At 33.4% G+C, this 18110-nt stretch overlaps 1 pseudogene; it reads right to left on the bottom strand.

Annotated features, from left to right (window-relative positions):
* Nucleotides 1–6102: 6102 nt before the first annotated feature.
* LOC125855912 (agamous-like MADS-box protein AGL62) lies at nucleotides 6103–16333 on the bottom strand (annotated as a pseudogene).
* Nucleotides 16334–18110: the final 1777 nt, after the last annotated feature.

Raw genomic sequence — 18110 nt, 5'->3', positions numbered from 1 at the left:
AGATTGTTTGCGATTTAGAGGCCAAGAAATTGTGATTGTCACAAGAGAATTACATTCAGAAAGTACTTCATAGATTTAACATGGACAAAGCTAAGGTTGTCTATACACCTTTAGATATGCACTTCAAATTAAGTACAAAGCATTGTCCTTCTGGTGATTGTGAGAAGGAAGATATGAAGAAATTTCCTTATGCTTAAGCTCTTGGTAGTTTGATGTATGCAATGGTGTGTACAAAACCTGATATTGCTCATGTTGGTATTGTTAGCCATTTTCTTTCTAATCCGGGAAGAGAGCATGGAATGTTGTAAAATGGATTATGAGATATCTTTGTGGCACTTCTAGTCTGATTTTGTGTTTTGGTACATGGGAACCTATTCTTTGTTGTTACACGGATTCATACATGGCTGGTGATGCTGATACTCGTAAGTCTACTTCAGGCTACTTGGTTACTTTTGCAAGGGGAGTTGTGCCTTGGCAATCTAGGTTGAAAAAATGTGTTGTTTTATCTACTACAGAGGTTGAGTTTATTGCAACATTGAATCTTGCAAAGAGTTGATCTAGATGAAGAGATTTTTTAGGGAAGTTGATTGTGCTCAAGAGAGGTATGTGCTTTATTGAGACAATCAAAGTACTATTCACCTTGGTAAAAATTCTACATTTCATGGTTGGTCTAAACACATTGATGTGAGGTATCATTTGATTTGAGATGTATTGGGTTCTAAGTTGCTTGAACTTAAAAATATCGATACCAATGATAATGGTTCCTACATGATGACTAAAGCTTTGCCAAGCGGGAAGTTTGAAGAATGTTGCATGATCGACGAGATAGAGGTTTCCTGCACAGTCAGTAGGGGGAGTAATTGTTGGGTTTTGGGTCTTTTTCTCTTCCTATGTGGATAAATATAATTTCAAGGTTTTGGGTCTTTTTCCCTTCCTATGTGGATAAATATAATTTCAAGGTTTTGGGTCTTCTTCCTTTTCTTTATAGATAAATTTAAGCCAAATTTGGATTAGCCCATTTTGCCCATAAGCACAATATTATTGTGCATATGTAAGAATTTCTTTTAGGTCTTATTTTGAAGAATCACAAGAGTTTGATCTGCAACCATATAGAGAGAACAGTGAGAGAGTGCAGATTTTCGCACAAGCCCTAGCAGCCAATTTCAAATCGTGCTTCCCGCTTCGTTTCTTGTCCGATAGAGCTGAATTTTGGAGATTTTGTTCCTTTCAACCTAATCTTTCATTGAAACTGAGTGGGGATGATCTGGAGTCCTAAAGATCCATATTTGTTTCTTGTAAACAGTAGTTGTGTATTGACTGATTTTACTCCTTTTATTTCTCTAATTTTTGGTGCTATCTTGTAGTTGCATTGATAATTGTTGGCACTTTATTGGTGGCCATTTTGGAGAACACTTTTGTAACCCTTTTTGATTTTGGTGGAGATTTTGCCTTGTCGGTTTTACACTTCACACCGAAGAGGTTTTCCATGTTAAATTTGATGTCTTATGTGTTATTTTTTTTGCTTGCTTGGTTGATTTGTTTGCTTCCCCAAACAGTGTTTTTCTTTCATTATTTTGTCTTCTATTGGTTCAAATATAAACGGAAAGTTTGTAGTTGAGTTTCTTCCGCTATTACTCTGTCGTGCACATTTATTTTGTGCTTGCCTTTCCCAATAGTGGCACCCTCCCTGGGAGGTGGTCATGAAGTTAGTTGCTCTTGAAGTTGCGACATATTTTTGGTTACTGGTAATAATACGTTCACAGTTATCACCAAAAAAAAAGTGATAATGAGCAACCACAACTTAATATCAGATGGGTTTTATTTGGTTTGGTGATGTAAAAAACCTGATAATGAAAGAAAATTAATTGTATTCTTATTAATTATAATTGTCAATATGTGTTCTCTAATCTTGATTATAAAATTTTACTGCTCTAGAGATCCTTAAAATGTGAAGAGTAACTGAATATACTTGTTTTGATTTAGAAATGGTGTGTTGAAAGTCGGGTTCGGAGCTAGATTTAGGTAGAGTGTCAGTAAAATTCAGTAACTATTGCCTAAACTTTATATTTGTCTAAAGAAATCTGTTTAATAAGTATAACTTGTTAATTGAGAACCTAGTAGCTTAAAACAAGTAGAATCCAGAACACAAACTTCGAATCTTAATTCCACATCTGAGGAAAGTTAGAGTCATTATGGAATGAAGTGCCTATACAAAATTCTTTCATATGGTTTTAATGCAGTAACATGAGTGTGTAGAAGACTTTTAATAAGTTGGAATTTTTCCAATTTGTTGAACCTTTAAGCATGAATTACTGACAAACTTGTTTCCATGATTTCTAATGACGTGTATGGCAAACGGATTCATTGCACAGGCATTTGAAGAAGTTCGTGCTGAATAGGGATTTAAGATCAAAAGAAGATAGAAATTTGAGATAAAAAGGGCAAAGTTGAAGAAGTCATGATGAACAGGAATTTAAGATCACCCCATCTCTTTTGCCTATTGTTGCTTGTCTAATCATGTTTTGTTCACTCTTCCCATAATAGATGTAATCGAAATAGGAGCTGATGTCTTATTCCAATAGGTAAGCAAGATATAAATAATTAAATACAATACATTAGGTGCTAATTTAGGAAAGAAAATAAAAAGGGATTCCAACCAATCTGCTAGCTAATTATGTGAGATTCCTATAGATCTACTAGCTAAAATTATGCCTATGCACGCTACTAATATGATGTCTATATATATTTTTTAACACTCTTACTCAAGTTGGTGCATGTATATTAATCTTGCTCAACTTGTTGCAAAGGTAATCAACTCGAGTTCAATTAACCACATTTGTAAGAAAATCAGCTAGTTGCTCTCTTGTCTACACATAGCTAGTAGACATCGTGTTTTCTTGAATCTTCTCATCAATAAAGTGGAAATTAACTTCAATATGTTTAGTCTTTCATGATACACTGAATTTAAGGTAACATGAAGATCAGCTTGATTATCACACTAATATTTTGTTGGTGTATGATGCTTCAACCCCACTTCAGTTAAAAGATGATAAATCCACATGATTTCACACGTAGACTATGACATAGCTTTGTACTTAAATTAAGCACTGGATCAAGATACAAAATTTTGCTTCTTACTCTCCATACAACCAAGTTTCCTCCAACAAAGATACAATATCATAAAGGGGATCTTTTGTTAATTTTGGAACCAACCCAATCAACATTTACAAAACAGTTAATACGAGTATAGTTGTGACTTCTATACAATATGCCAAGTCCAAGAGCTCCTTTCAAATAAGATTGAATTTGTTCAAAAGTTGCCCAATATTTGACCGTAGGTGTAAGCATAAACTAACTGACAACACCGCAAAGGCAATATTCGAATGAGTCTTTATGAGGTAGTTTAACTTCCTAACTATCCTCTTATACCTCTCTGGATTATCAAAAAGGCATCATCATATTTCATAAGATGCACATTGGGAACCACTATAGTACTGCAAGGTTTGGCTACCAATTTTCCAGTTTCTACAAGTAGGTCAAGATTATACTTTATCTAGGATAGAAGAATAATTCCCTTCTTGGTTTTATTTATTTCTACTCCCAAAAATATTTCAACTAGCCAAAGTGATTATAATGAATCTGAGCATGCAAGAAAGACTTAAGGGAAGAGATCACCTCATAATTACCTTTTTTGATGACAATGTCATCAACATATACAACAAAAAGGATAGTGTCAACTTCATATATTTGGTAGAAGACAGAGTAATCACATGTACTCATTTTCAGTTCAAACTCTTAAACTACCTCACTGAACTTGCCGAACCAAGCTTGTTGACTCTGCTTCAAGCCATACACAGACTTTTTCAAATGAAACACTTTCCTATACTCTTCAAGAGAAAAAAAATGGATGGTTTCTCCATATACACTTTCTCATAAAGATAACTATGAAGAAATGCATTCTTGATATCCAACTGATATAAAGGCCAATTCTCAAAAGCAACTAGAGAAATGAACAAGAGTAAATAAGTGAGTTTGGCAATCGAAGAAAAAGTTTCTGAATATTCCACCCTGTAAGTCTGAGCATATCCTTTAGCTACAAGCATGGCCTTAACTTTAACTGTGAACACCCACTTACATACTACTGGTTTCTTCACATCAGGTAAATCCACCAAATCTCATATGTGATTTTCATCTAATGCATATATTTCCTTAAGCATCACATTTGACCATCCAGGATGATGCAAAGTCTACTTCACTATTTTGGGTACAGACACACAGTCTAGAGAAGCAATCAAGGATCTAGATATAGGAGATAATCGATCATTGGAAACAAAACTAGCAATAATACATGTGGATTTGCAAGTCCTTGTAGCTTTATAAAGAGCACTAGAGACGTCAACATTTTCTGGAGGATGAGTTGGTGCAGGGCATGTATCATCAGTCTCTCGTCTACTTGAATAAACTTGAAAAATTGGTGGTCTTGTTGGAAAATGTGCATAGAGTGACTAGGAGATTGAAGAGTAACATCACTTGATTCCACAACACGAGAAACCTGATAAACTAACCACTCATCTTTCTCCCCCTAACTTGTGGTTTTAGGTGGAGTATAGAAAAATTGTGTAATCTCTAAAAATATCATATCATTTGACACCATATATTTACAATTTGAGTAAAATAACATTGTTACACCTTTTGAAGATGAGAATAACCCAAGAAAACACACTTCAATGCCTTAGGGTCCATCTTAGAAACAAATGGCCATACATCTCGAACATGATATGTACTTTCGAATACCTTTGGTTCCATCAGAAATAATGATTTGTTTGAAAAAAGAATAGTGTAAGTCATATTACCAACAAGCATTGTTGATGGTGTAACACCTCAAAAATTGGAAAGTCAATAGAAAAGGAAAATTTTCTTATTTCTGGCTACTAGTTGAATCCCCGTCTACACTTCGTAGAACTTTCTACGGGTCGTAGATGGAATTCGTAGGAATGAGGTTAATATTTGAGAAATTCAAGTTTCTAAAGTTTGATATACGAATGGACAAGATGGATTGTAGGATGTTCAACGGATCGTAGGTGGGTTCCGTAGAAAGGTTCAGACTTAGAAAGATTTTGAGGTTAAAGTTGATATCTATGGATGAGGTCTATGGACCGTAGGAATTTAGACGGTCAGTAAAAGGGTGTCGTAGAAAGTTGTCCAATTTTAGTCCCTAGTAACTTGACATACGGTTTACCAGTATGGTCTATAGGAATTTCTACGGTCCGTTAGTCCAAACCGTACGGTTCTCCGACAGTTATTTCTTAAGGGTATTTGACTCTTTTCCTTTGAATTTAATACCTATACTATGTTGTTTTGACCCTAATTTTAAGTCCTATAACTACCATTGTACCCCTATAATTACCCCAACTCTCACATTCACTCAAATCCCCAATCCTATCCACACTTATCCTCTCCAAATTCTCTCAAGATCAATTAAGTACACACCTAGGGTTTCAAGCTTCAAGTCTCCAATTCCTCCATTTATTTTGGGCATTGATCCTCAAGGAATGTAGGGCTTAATCAATGGGTTTCATTCATCCATTGAGCCCCAAGAACTTCTCAATTCTCCATGTTCAATTTCACCAAAATTGATTAGGTTTTCATTCAATTATTCATAGGTTCAAATTGTGTTGATTCAATTCTATGATTTTAATCTTATTATGAATTTTGAATCAATTACATATTTTACTGTTGATTTCACATGAACCCAGGAATTATTCTTGATTATCAATCCTAAAAGACATGAATTTATACAGAAGCTTAAATCTATGAAAGATGTTTTCATGAAAAGTTGTGCCTGATTTATGTAAAAGAATGTTTTATGATCTAGTTTTCTTCAAGATTAGCATCAATGGAATTGTTAAAGGATTTTCTCACATGTGAAAAATATATCTTTATTGGATATAGAACACAACCCAAAGCCTATAAGTTATATAATCAAGTGAGTGAGAAAATGGTAAACAAAAATGTTGTGTTCAATGAAGATGCAAGTTGGAACTTTAATTCAGGAAATGAAAGTTCAAATATTTAATTTCTACCTTCTGACAATATTGTTCATCAAGAGTATGGAGCATATCCTGTTTTGACAAGTCTATCGAGTGTCTCATCAATTGCACCAGCAACATCTTCAACATTGAAAGAACCATCAGCTAAGACAACTGCATTAAGAAGATTAACAAGGGATAAAAACCAAAATCACACATATATTGAAAATATATCTAGTAATTTTTCTTTACTTCTTTCGGATCGTATTTATTTAGAAGATGCTGAAGAGAAAGGATAAATGGTGCAAAGCTATGGAAGAGGAGTTGTTGTCTATTCTAAAGTATCAAGCATGGGGCTTGGTAAATTTGCCGGAAGGAAAGAAAGCTATTGGGCTCAAATGGTTGTTTAAAAGTATATGTTGATGGCAGCATCCAAAAACATAAGGCAAGGCTCATCGCAAATGGCTATTCCCAACAACAAGGTACTAAGTTTGAAGAAACATTTTCTCCTATTGCCCTATTTAAAACTGTGAGAACTTTTTTAGCCTTGACTGCTAATTTTAATTGGCTACTGTGCCAATTCGATGATAAATTTTCCCTTTAAAATGGTGATTTGAGAGAGGAGGTCTATGTCTCACAGCCTGAAGGTTTGTAGTTAATGGTAAAGAAGATAAGGTCTACAAGTTTTAAAAAGGCACTCTATTTCTTAAAGCAAGCATCACAGACATGGTACTTTAAGATTGATTCATATTTTTATGAGAATGGTTTTGAAAGAAGTAACAATGAGTCTACTCTTTATGTAAAACAAGAAGGTAAAAATGATTTTTTGGTGGTATGTATTTATGTTGACGATATGATATATATGGGTTCGAGTGAGTCTATCGTCACTGAATTTAAGAACTTCATGATAAAAAATTTGAGATGTCTGATTTGGGTCTGTAGCATTATTTTATTGGTCTTGGGGTGAAAAAAGAAATTGAAGGCATATTTCCTTAACAAAATATATGCAACAATTTTTTTGAAAAAGTTTACTATGGTAAATTGTAAAGTTGTTGCTATGCCGATGAATATTAATGAGAAGTTTGTCGTGATGATGGTTTTAAAATGGAAAATGTGACATATTTTAAAAGTCTGGTTGGTGGTTTGAATTACTTGTCACATACAAGACCATGCATTGTTTTCTCTGTTATAGCCATATAGAGATTTATGCACAATCCAAGCAAGCTTCACCTTGGAGCTAAAAATAGAATACTGAGATATACAGCTGGGACAACAGAGCATGAAATTTGGTATTCTAAGATAACAAATTTCACATTAACTGGCTTAACTGATAGTGATTATGCATGCATCATTTATGATAGAAAGAGAACACACGGTTTTTCGTTTAATCTTGGATCTAGAGCAGTTTCATGGAGTTCATTGAAGCAGGAAGTGGTGGCGTTATCAACTTCATAGGCTGAATATATTGCAGAAACCTCTATAGCTTGTTAAGCGATTTGGTTAAGGAGACTTGTTGCAGATTTTAATCAAAAAACAACTGGTGCAACTGAACTTTTTTACTATCACTATATTTGCGGTCTTGTCTCTACTGGAGAAGTTATTTTGAAGTCTTGTGTTACGAACGAGCAAATAGCATACATCTTCACGAAGTTACTTTTCTAAGCAAAGCACGAGTTCTTCAGAGGTCAACTTGGAGTTTGCATGTTTAAGTTCGGGGGAGGGTGTTGAGAAGTGATTCAATGATACTTGACCAACTCTTAGTTTCCTTTGTGCTAGACTAATACCTAATTTGTAATTAGTGGGTACCTAAATTTTAGTATTTCAGTTCCATTGTAAGCCTATTTAATAGGTAGGACTCTTAGTTTCAAGTTGCATCAGAAATAAAGAAGACCACGAAAGCTTTTTCTTCTCTTTTGCTCTATTTTTCAGCTCACTTTCTCCTTTACTTCCTTTTCTTTACAATAGTTGTCATTCACTTGGAGGGTATGGAACATAAACATCAAAATATACTTTTTTAATATATTACTAACAAAATTATAGTACTAAATAAATTTTTCAACGAACAAAACTAATCCTTAGTGTCTTTCTTTTAACTTTCAACACATATATTTATTTAAGGTAGTAAATTATAATGAAAACGTATCATATATTTTCTACACAAACATTTCAAAATTTAGATTAAAGATCATTTTAAACTGCAGGGGCTTGCTGGTGAACTCAATGAGTGCACTACACCTTGTCTTACAATTATATAAAATAGAAAAGAACTTGGGTTGTACATGTGCATCTCATATCTATAGTATTGTATTAATTGAGTGAAACAATTAGATTTTCTTGTTTTGTAATTGGTTGTGTTCTCATGCATCATCTCATTTAACTAAACAAATGATAAAGGGTAAGTATCCTATGTCTTTGTTCCCCAATTATAAAAATTTAGAGATGGAAAAGTAAACGATTTGGACAAAATCAGAGAGATTAAATCTGCAACACTCAATCTTTTAGTTATTCCAACAAATAAATAGAAATATGCTTTTCTTTCTTCACTTATGTATACACTGGAACAACTCTTCAAACCTAACTGATCTTTGGTTTGTTGAAGTTGTACACAACAACATGTTCAATCTCTCTATCAAAATCTTTCTGTTGTGCAGGTTTTCCTTGACGATATGACAAAGAAAGCCAATGATATTGAAACTCTTAAGGTTATAGAAAAGAGGATCAGAGATGTAATATACAAAGTAGGAGATAAAGTTGATTCAAACCTAAGAAACATTGTTTTAGCTGATATAGAGAAGAATGTCATGGACTTAGACTTCAACTAAACTCTTTGTAAGGCACTCAACAACTTACGATATTTTCACGATAAGCTCAAGCTCACGTAAATATTTACATATTTACGATCATGTAATATTTCTTGCTTTTTCTTGATTGAGTTACAAATGAATGCCCTCCTACTTATATTTCACACCTAAAGGCTAAAGTGCAAAAACAAAGTGCTATACAAGTCCCTACATATTTACGAATAGGCCACTTTTCTAGAATTCTCTAACAAGTCTAGACCTTCCAAGTAATCTTCTATAATATTCTACAGTCTTCTTCAAACCTCTCCAAGACTGTAGACACTTCCCACTAAGGCTAGCTCACTTATTATTTAATTTCATGCCCAAGTGGTATGATAAAGTTGTGGGTCATGACAAGGGGCTTGTAAATACTTCAAGTAAAAATTTCTAAAAGTGGAAAAAGATGTTGATTCTCTCGGGAAAGAAGTGCCACAGATTGAGTTTAACAAGCATAGAAGAAAATCTGCAGAACAAGTCCTCACCAGAAAAAAAATACAAATTAGTAAAAAAATACTATTGTTGGGATGAAGGAGGACTTCAATGCCATACTTGAACACCTCATGGCCCAAATAGACGATTTAGTTGTCGTAGCAATTTTTAGTATGTGCAATATAGGAAAGACAACTCTTGCCAAAAAAGTTTATGATGATTATATTTGTTCTCAATTTGATAAACATGCATGGGTCACTCTCTTCGAAGAATAAAATGAGAGACAAATGCTTCTTGAAGTTGTCTCTACAATTATAGGAAGCAATCAAGAAATGAGCGATGATCAACTAATGAAGATTGTGTAAAGACGTCTGAAGGGTGGGATATTTATAATTGTCAAAGATGATATATAGAGTACTAAGGCATGGGACCAAATGCAAAGAATATTTCCAAATGATGACAAGAAAAGTCGAATTCTATTAACCACTCAGCTCTTGTATGTTGTTGATTATGTCAGTTGTCCTGATTTTCCACCTCATAGAAATACTTTTATAAGTCTTGATGACAGTTTGAACTTCACCAAAAAAATCATTCAAAAAAAGATTTGTTTCCTCCTCTACTATAGTAGAACTAGGGAAGCATATTGTACTACAATGTCGAGGATTACCTCTCTCGATTGTTGTCGTTGCTGGACTTCTTGGTCAAATGGACCCAACACATGATAATTGGAAGAATGTTGAGGAATATCTGAACTGATTCTTTGGTACTGTATCCGAACAGTTTCAATCAATTCTTTCTTAGGAGGTTTTCTTGAAGATAAAGAGATTAATGTTTCCAAGATGATTAGAAACAATAAAAGGCTAGAAGTGGTGGCATAGGTGTATCTAGAAGAGTTAACGGATAGAAGTCTAATTTTGGCTTGTACACGAAGGACTAATGGAAAGATAAGAACTTGAAAATTAATGATCTTCTTCACCAACTATGCCTAAGTAAATCCATATATGATCAACGGTGAGTGATCCTTCTTTCTACACTTGAAGAGAAACATGATTATCGTAAGCGACATAGCAATGGTATAATCCACACCTTTATTTCAATGCAAGTAGATATGCCAAAACAGATGTTCTACAGTTGAAGTTGCCTAAGGTATTGTACCTATTTTAAATTGAATATGATTTCTCTTGTGTAATACCTCAGCTTGTACATTTGAGATATGTTTCTGCAAGAATTAAGAAATCTACAGACCATAATTCTTCGAAGATAAATGGATAGGGTTGATGCTCCCAGTAGATATACATCAGAAAAATGTCAAAGATAAGACATTTGGATATTGGATCGCTACTATATATATATCTAATCCTCTTGAGGCAGAAAATCATGATATTGAAGAAAAACCTTTGCTTCTCAATAGTTTGTAATATCTTGATATATGTTGATAAAGAAGAGATTATATGTTATGCAATTCAAAGGATAAAATCAACATGACAATGGACTAAGAACATAACATATATAATTAAAATTACTAACTTCAACTAAATCATAACTGATGAACACAATGATGTGAGGCTAAAATTATATATATATAATTATTATTTGCCTCATATTTTATCTTTTAATTATCCTTTTTGAGCATAAATTTTATGAATTGTACTAAATAGTATATTTTATTTGTAGAATTAAATTGGTGGAAAAATGAAGAAGTTTGGAGCTAAAACGAATTAAAGATGAAAGGTTGAAGAAGGAAATCAAGCAGACAGTTTAATGGATTAAAGTTAATAAAATAATATATTTCTATATATTCAAAGAGCCACCAATTTTCAATCAAATTGCTACGACGTGGCAGCTACTAAGAGACCAAACAATTTGTTAGGCGGTGGCTTCCAGAAACACGGAAAACCCAATTTAATTGGGTTTTGTTTTCCTAATCTGTGTTGAACTTATTAATTTTATTTAGGGCTTATATATCTATAAATAGGGCATGAAAAACTATTCTTTAGGGGAGCCAAGAACAAGAAATAATACACAATTTAAATGTTCTTCTAGCTTAGGAACTTTGGAAGAGCCACCGTGGATGCCGGAGAATTATGGTTTATTCTTTCTTCTCCTTTATTATTTATTTGTATTCGTGATTCATAAAAGAAAAATTAGCTATTGTTCTTAAATTTTTGTGATTAACACAAGTATATTTATTTTTTAAAAAAATTATTGTGTTTTTGAGATAATGAGTAGCTAAATTTCATAACTAGGGTCAGGGGCAGACCCACATGCACCAGGTAACTTTTTTAAAAAACCATACATATGTATAGACAGTTGATAAAATGAACATATATTTAATTGTGCACCCTAACAACCAAAAGTTGTTCTGGGTGCACTGGTCGAATGTGCCAACTCCTTGCGCGACTGCGTGAGATTGATTCCCAGCGAAGGCAATAACTTTTTAACTTTAAATTCAGCCTTTTCTCTAATTTTTTTTATTAAAACTCATTTTTGCCACCTCATCTAGCCCCACCCCCTTTCTTAACCACCCTTTTTTTGTCATCTGGTCCTATTCATTTCTTAATTGAATTTAAAAACAAATAAAAGCCCTAGTACAACTCTAAACAAAATATAAGACTAATTTTCCCTAGCACAATTCTAAACAAAATATAAGACTGCTAGAAAATCTATAACTTACAAGTATTCTTATTTCTTCACTGCATAATTGAAGTCCTACTCCTATTATCTTTGCGTAAATTGGTAAGTTCTTCTTTATAAATGTATTTTTTTTTTGCAATAATTTATTGTTGATTCTTGTGAATTGAGATGGATAGATTTTTGACGAAAAATAATTCTTCTCAATCAAGTGCTAGTTTTAGAGACAATTCTTCGCGTTTGATAGATGAGTTTGATTTGCAGTCACTTAAAGTGGATCCTGGAGAAAGAATATATATTGATAAATACAGCCCTAGAGTATGAGATGAAGTGAGAAGGCACTATATTCAACAAGGGTATTGTCAACCAGATATTAATGATAATGAATATCCTCAAACTAGATTCGGAACGAAAATGCGTCTATTTTGTAAGACCTGGTTGAAGGGTTCATATTCTAGTTGGTTGGAGTATAGTATGAAGAAAGATGTTGTATTTTTTTTATGTTGCTATTTATTTAAAAACGACTATGTAAAGGGAAATGCATGTGATTTTTTCACGAAAACTGATTTTAAGACTTGGAATCATAGTTTGGAACGATATAATTTACATGTTGGTGAAGTAAATAGCGTCCACAAAAGGTGTTTCAACAAGATGCTAAATTTTGCGAATCAATATCAATCCATTCAAGTTGCTTTTAACAAGCAATCTGAGAAAACAAGAAGTGAGCATCGAATTTGTTTAGAGGCTTCCACTAATGTGGCAAGGTTCCTCTTGGAATTTGGATCGTCTTTTCGAGGTCATGATGAAAGTGAGTCTTCAAAAAATGAAGGCCTTTTTTTAGGTCCTTTGGAATGGCTTGGAAAAATGCTTTCGGATATGAATAATGTTATTTTAAAACATAGGCCCAAAAAATGCTATGATGACTTCTCCAAAAATTCAAAAGGATATTGTGAGTTCTTGTGCACAAGAAATCGTGAAAGCTATAATTGATGACTTGGGTGGAGATTTTCTTTGGAATATTAGTTGATGAATCTAAAGACATACCACACCATGAACAAATGTCCCTTGCTTTGAGGTATGTTAATAAAAAGACAAAGTGAATGAGCGAGTTATTGCGATTGTTCGTGTTGGTGATACATCTACACAATCATTGAAGGAAACAATATGTTCTTTGCTTTTGAGACACTCTTTGAGTACATCTAAAATATGTGGACAAGGCTATGATGGGGCTAGTAATATGCAGGGAAAAATGAATGGTCTTAAAGCTTTAATTTTGAAGGAAACACCATCCGCACATTGTATTCATTGTTTTGCTCACCCATTACAATTGACAGTTGTAGTTGTTGCCAAAAAAAATTACTTGTGGAAAACTTCTTTTCTATTATTGCTAACGTGTTGAATGTGGTTGGATCATCGTTAAAGCGTAGAGATCAACAGCGGGACCATCAAGCATAGAGGTTGGAACAACTACTAGAAAGCGGTGAGGTTCAAAGTGGTAAAGGTTTGAATCAAGAACGAGGGCTTCAAAGACCAAGTGACACTCGTTGGGGATCTCATTTTAAAACATTGGATAACTTTGTTATTTTATTTTCATGTATAGTTCATGTGCTTGATGCAATTAAATGTGGAGGTTCCAGCCCTAATGATAGATTGCAAGTAGGAGCTTTCTTGAATATGATCAATGAATTTGAATTTGTTTTCTTGCTTTATTTGATGTTGAAAATATTGGTGATGTCAAATGAGCTGAGTGCAGCATTGCAGAGAAAGGAGAAAGATATTGTTACTGCCTTGATATTTCTTGACATTAACAAAAAGAGACTGCAATCGTTGAGAGATGACAGGTGGTAATCTTTGATGAATGAAGTTTCTTTATTTTGTGATAAACATGAAATTTTGGTACCTAAGATGGATGAATTTTATATTCCTGGAAAGTCAAAGCGTAAGTCTTGTAGTGTTACTTATTCACATCACTTACGTGTTTAGCTCTTTTATGCTATTATTGACTTGCAACTACAAGAGCTTAATAATCTATTTGATGTTATGAGTGGTAACTTGCTTCTTGGTATGGCAAGCTTGAATCCGGTCATTGTTTTTGCTAATTTTGATAAGGAAAAAATAATGATATTGGCCAAACATTATCCAGATGAATTTGGCGAACCAGAACTTCGAACTCTAAGTCACCAACTTGATACTTTCATAATACATATGCGACGTGGTGATCCTAGATTTTCTTATTTGAAAGGAATTGGTGATTTGGAAGAAGTACTGGTTAATGCAAATCTCATAGAGACTTATTCTCTTGTGTACTTACTTGTGAAGTTGACCTTGATTTTACCTGTCGCTACAACAACGGTAGAGAGAGCATTGTCATCCATGAAGAATATCAAGAACAAATTGCGTAGTAGTATTAGCGATGAAGTTTTAAATGATTGCTTAGTTTGTTACATCGAGAAGGATATTTTGGTAAATATAAGTAACGATGCTATCATTGATTGTTTTCAGAATATGAAAACGCGTCAGTGTCAAATATGAATGGATGATCTATTTTTGTTATATTAGTACTAAATTATTGGCCTTCAATCAACTTATACTTTGGCCATAATTTTTCTCATTTAATTGTATGTGAATTTTTTCAGTGAATAAAAGGTTAGACATTTGTCTGCAATACTTCACGTTGGATGTTGATGCAAACTTTATTTTTTAATATGAAGATTTGAATTGTTTATTCAAAGTTCAATAATATTCTTGATAAAAAGTAGATTGTTCTCTTTTTTTTTTAATTATAATGTTCAATATTGGTTTAAGTGAAATAAAATAACAAATTCACTCTTGAGATTTATTCGGGCCTCAAACTTTGGAGGCCTAAGCAGGCTTTGCTAAGATTACCCTTGTGCCACTCCTAGCCTTACTCTTGAGTCACTCTTAATAGTGCCCCCCTATCTTCAAATTTTGGGTTCGCCTCTGACTAGGGTTGTGGGAACCATGATGAATTATTAAAGTATGTTTATTTACAAAGTGATTCTTGAATGATTTTTATGCATGTATTGTTAATTCTTTCGTTTAGAAGTCTTTTTAACGGTTGCAAATGTTAGAACTCACCTTGTTGCTACTTGCCGGACCAAGGAGGTAGTTAATGAGAAAAGAATTAACAACAGAGATTTCATGGATTCTATCTAATAGTCTAATGTCAATTGGTGCGAGGGTGAAAACTAAGTCATACATTGATGTGATGTGTAATTTGAGGTAATGGTAAGGTTTAGTAAAGTATACACATTTAGCTGGACCAAGGTGTGGGGTCAAATTCCCTATTTGGAGGACCAATCTCTTAGGGATACCTAACTTACTAACCTTACATGCTAAAAATTGAAATAGATCACTAGTATGATATTCTTGCTATTTTATGAAATCATGGGAAACACATTCCTAGTTATTTCTAATAATCTGAATATAAATAATTACTTAGTTCAAGCTATTTTATTCTTTTTATTTTTATTTAATTTAAATCCCCCCCTTTTTTAAAATAACGACTATCAAGTTAAATATTTGCTATTGACAATATTTTTCCATATTCTCTGTGGGATCGACCCTGACTCATAGTTGGGTAAATATATTGCATACGATCGGTTATATTTCTTTTCAAGAAATATATTTGGACGTTATCACACAACACTTAGTACTAACTTCGACTGAATCATAAGTCATGAACATTTCGTGATGAACACCTCAAATGACAAATGAACCTAGACACATAATATAATACTTATGTTTTTAATTTTACTTTCTACAATTCCATAACACACGCACTAGTAATTGGGAACTATGGAAGAGTCCATATGAATAACTTTACCTAGTACAATTAGGAGGAGTCCAGGCACTTCCCAATGTCTAAAATGGGAATGCATTATTATCTTTTTCAACCTTTTGCTTTAGAATTTCCAATGCCTTCTTCAAGTGTTGAAGTTAGAATAAGTTAAGTTCTTCCATAGGAGATTCCCACCATAGACCATCAGCTCTCTTCCTAATTTCTCGAAGGGATCCTTCACGATTTTTCTCCATCTGGAGAACGCCCTCGAGGTTCATGAGATTGGTATTGAGCTCACAAATACCAGCTTCTCTATGAGGCACGATTTGTTGATTGTGGACATCGTTATTTTGTAAAGGGAGGTTCCTCCCAAGGAACCTCTACACCAACGTGTTAATGCTAGGGTGACCAAAGGAGAAAACTCCTTCATCGCCCATGGAAAATAACAAAATGACAATTTCAGCACCACATAGCGTACAAAGTTCACTAGCCTTTTTGAACAGACCAAAACGACGCTTAGAAAACGTAACTTGTAAGTTCCTCGCATTCTTCATTTTCACCATGTCAACCCTTTGATGACCCTTGCTGATCCATGTTGTCATGTCTAAACTATCACTAAGAAATTGTGAAAGTAAAATTGTGATTTTTGGTCTTAACACCAACAACTTTATATAGGAAATTGTGTTTTAAAATAACTTGGGGAGCCTAGAAATTTATGTTCTTTCCTTTTTTTTGCATTGAAGAAAAGTATTGAAAATGAAAAACACTAGATTCACTTGCCCTTCATTCTTTGCCTCGGTAGATATAGATCTTATTATCATAATTACACGATAAATGTTTTTCCTAATTAGAATTATATTATTGGATTGCACTAGACAGCCATTTTATTTGAGAACAATTTTTTTAAAAAAATATATCAAATGATTAATAAAACCCTTAATGTTTTAATAGTAAAACGAATTTTGCATTTACCATTGAATTTTCCTAGTCAGTCATCATATAAAAACATACAATGTATCACATCAAGCATATGCTAGTGTTTGGATTTATAAATATGTCACAAACTCCATGTAGTGATATATTTGCCTTTTTAATTAGTAAATGTTAAACAACTTACATTTCAAATATTATATTGATTTGTATTGGATTTATTTAACAACAAACAACTCTCTCTAAATAATAAAATTTGTAAGATAATGTATTTGAATAAATTTATTAGTACAAATATAAAACATAAAATACAGAAAATAAACAAAATCGTTAAAAGAATTTAAGGGATATTTTTTTTGCTTTACATAGATTTATGCCGTGGTATTAAATTCTATGTATTCCCAATATCACCAAATGTAACGTATTAGTTATACATCATATACCATGTAGGGTGTATAACTTATCCATGAATTAGTTATACATAGGCCTTAAATTCCTACCAAACATAGTACTAAATAATACCATACAAATACATGGACTATTTCTCCTATCATTCCCTTCCAAATGACTCATTAATCTTTTTCAGTTTTTTTTATGTTTCTACAACTAATATATACTTTGTCCTAATTAAAATTTCTTCTGCTTCTCTCTGCCCAACCTATGTGTTACCATAATCTGGTATTCCACATTAGTGATGAGCTACCAAAGGAATTCATACCAATACCCTAAATTTTCATCAGATTAACTTCACTGGTAGGCGTCATTGTCAACGCAGCGATAGATGGCCTACACTCCATGCTGGTGAACCACCACCAAAACCACCATTGAACTATGCAACAACTTTTAATAAAGTAGAAGAAAAAATCACAATGCCTATCCCTATAAAAGATATTACTTACATCCATGGAAATCCAACTGTATTATGGGAGGAAGAAGAGGTTCAAATCATGATCATTAAAGAAGAATTACAGTATGCCATAACTGAAAATTTTTCTTACGGCTGGTCAAACCTAGAAAAGATTCGTAAATTGATCCTTTACGGTGTGAGATTCAAGTCTGGATGTAAGGAAGGATTCTTGAGTGATAGACACATACTAATTCATCTTACCAATATGAAAGATTACATACATTTCATGTCAAACCCAACATAATTTTTGAAGGCTAAAGACCGATATAATATCAGATGTGACCTCTAAAGTGGGAACCCTAGTTCAACCTACAGGCGGAAACTACCCTAACGTGGATCTCTTTTTCATCCCTATCACCTAATTGTTTCGTTAAAGAATCCTTGTTTACGGTGGCCAGAGCGGTGGGAAAACCGTTACATGTTGTCATGGATACAATAAGCAAATCTAGACCTAGTTTTGTCAAGGTAAAGGTTGAAGTGGACTTATTGAAAGAATTTCTCAAACGGATCAATGTTGGAGTTAAGAAGACATATTCTGAGGA

Source organism: Solanum stenotomum, chromosome 2, assembly GCF_019186545.1.
Source record: "Solanum stenotomum isolate F172 chromosome 2, ASM1918654v1, whole genome shotgun sequence".
Lineage (NCBI taxonomy): Eukaryota > Viridiplantae > Streptophyta > Magnoliopsida > Solanales > Solanaceae > Solanum > Solanum stenotomum.
This window is presented reverse-complemented; position numbering and strand designations above follow the sequence as displayed.